Here is a 2579-nt window from a genome sequence, read left to right as displayed (position 1 = left end):
CTATGGTAAATCAAGACACAATATTGTGGCCGTGTTTTACTTAAACTATTAGCTATGTTTGGTCCAAGGGATAATTGCCCTTACCAATTTCTTAAATTTTAGGTCATCACACACTCACTTCGTAGCCCTTAAACATTAAAAATACCTATCCATATAAGTCTGCATTACATACTTATTACTGTTTTTCTTCATTTGTCATGTTTTACATATTTGTGTATCCCAGGGCTTAGTTCTGTAATGTTCATTCTCATGGTTGTTATCACTGAATACATGTAATTATTTCTGTTTTTTTCTCTGCAGCTCTGTTTTTTTCTTTAATTCAAGTCCTTAATAGCATCCTGTTTACTGACAACTAGCTACTGATTTTAACAAACTAAAAAGATCCCAAAGTGAGCTTTGATATTTATATACATACCTATTCCGCGTTACTATTTAATTAAGTGATAACTCTTCTAGTTGTCTTGTCAAAATAGCTGGCAGTCATTTCAAACTTACATACTTTTCACACCTCATATTTAATCTATGACCAGGTTTCAACAAATTAACTCACAGAATATTTTAGGAACCATACATACATAAAATATGTGTGCTAGTAATATGAGTTAAATTCAGAGCCCAGGTTCTTTTACTTTTCCTTTTTGCTCAGGCTGGCAGGCTTCCATGTGAATCACAGCTCAACTTTTAGCTTTTTTGGTTCTTAGTTGAAGATAAGTGTGTCGTGGTCCATTTAACTAGTCTAGCTTGAAACTATGATCCTCTGTTTTCAGCCTTCTAAATAGCTAGATTTAAAGGCATGCACCACTAAAATCACCCCTATTATATTTGAATGAAAAATAAATTTAAAGTATTAACATTTCATGGGACCTATGTTTCTTTGGGCTTGGGTTACTTCACTTAATATAATTTTTCCAACTCTTTCCATTTCCTAACAAATGAGGCAATGTCATTCTTTCTGATGGAGGCAGAGAATTTCATTGTGTATATATACCACATTTTCTTGATCCATTCATCTACTGAGGGGCATCCCATGGTTTCCCTTATTTGCAATATTTAGTATATGTAGGAGTCAAGCAGAAAAGTTCAGATAAAAAGTGATGTTAGGAAAATGAACCCTAAGATATGTATTCAAATGTTTTTTTTTTTTTCTTTCATGCATTTGTTTCTAACGCATTGATAAGATTATTTCTTTGTTGCTTTGTATGTCCCTCCCCCACAGTATAACCCCTGCTTTCACTGTATTTGATGTCGGTATAATTTGTGGAGGGGAAGGGGAAAAACAAATCTTTTAAATAAGGGTAAATGTGGACTCGTTACAACAATGAGAAGTACAAGTTGTCATATCGAAAACGAACTTTACATCTTTATGGGGGGGAAGGATTAGGTGGAGGGAGTGGGGGGAGGTTTGGAAGGGATGGGAAGGGGAAACAAAGGAGGAGGCTACAAGGCTTCATAAGAAATGTACTCATCATCTTGCCCATCTAATTGTAACCCCTCTGTACAGTATTTTCACAATAAAAAAGAACGAATATTTCTAATATTTTCAAATCAGTATGTTTTCATTTACACTAAAACACATTGCCTTAAATGCTTTTTATTATTCCAGCTCTCTTACCAAGAAAGGAAAGGAAAAATTCACAACTAAAGAAGCTCTGAATGTACAAATGCTCAAGCCTGCAAGCCACAATTTCTTTGTTGGGAAATAACAAAGGATGATATCGTCTAAGGCAAAGCAAGAGAAAATGTTCTTCACTGAAGTTACTGGAAGTTGATGAAGATGAGGAGGAGCAACTTTATTCAGAAAGTATAACAGTGTTTGCGGTTGTAGGATGATTCTAGTGGATAAGTGTAGCCAATCTTAGAGGATGTTTATAGTGATGAGGAGAATATTTGAAGGTGCATATGTGATTACAAAGGTGAGCTTTCTTGAAGATATATGTTTGTAGCATAGTTTGTATACTGTTGAAAAACAGGCAAGATAGGGATGTTGACATTCCTTGTATCTTTCACAGTATTAAATTAAAACCAGTTTTATACAAATATTATTCATAGTAATTATAGAATATCACTAATTATGCAAATACTAAAAATATATCCTTTATATGTTATGTAATATAACAATACATATATTATGCACACATAACTTAATTTTTCTACTTGTCTATTCAGGAATTAAACTAGGAATATCTTTGAAAATTTATAGCAAAGTATGCTCCTTAGAATTTTATGTAACATATAGTTTTATCTAATAATTAGTTATTTGTCCTGAATTGGTTTAGAAATGAAATGTTGTAATATAATTGAACATTCAAAAATAATTATGTAAGAACATGCCATGGATGGAATTAAAAATATAACATGACTCATGTCTGTAATCCCAGCTACTTAGGGGCCAAGATCTGAGGATAGATATTTGAAGCCACTCTGAGTGAAACGGCTCAGGGACAACATCCAGAGCATCGTTCAAACCTCAGTACTGGCACAAAAATAAATTATGTGACTAAAACATACAAATACATGTATTTAAATAAAGATGTCATTCCTTGTATCCTTCACAGTATAATACTAAAACCAGTTTATAC

Source organism: Dipodomys spectabilis, unplaced genomic scaffold (assembly GCF_019054845.1).
Source record: "Dipodomys spectabilis isolate Male_0828 unplaced genomic scaffold, ASM1905484v1 ptg000612l, whole genome shotgun sequence".
NCBI lineage: Eukaryota > Metazoa > Chordata > Mammalia > Rodentia > Heteromyidae > Dipodomys > Dipodomys spectabilis.
This window is presented reverse-complemented; position numbering follows the sequence as displayed.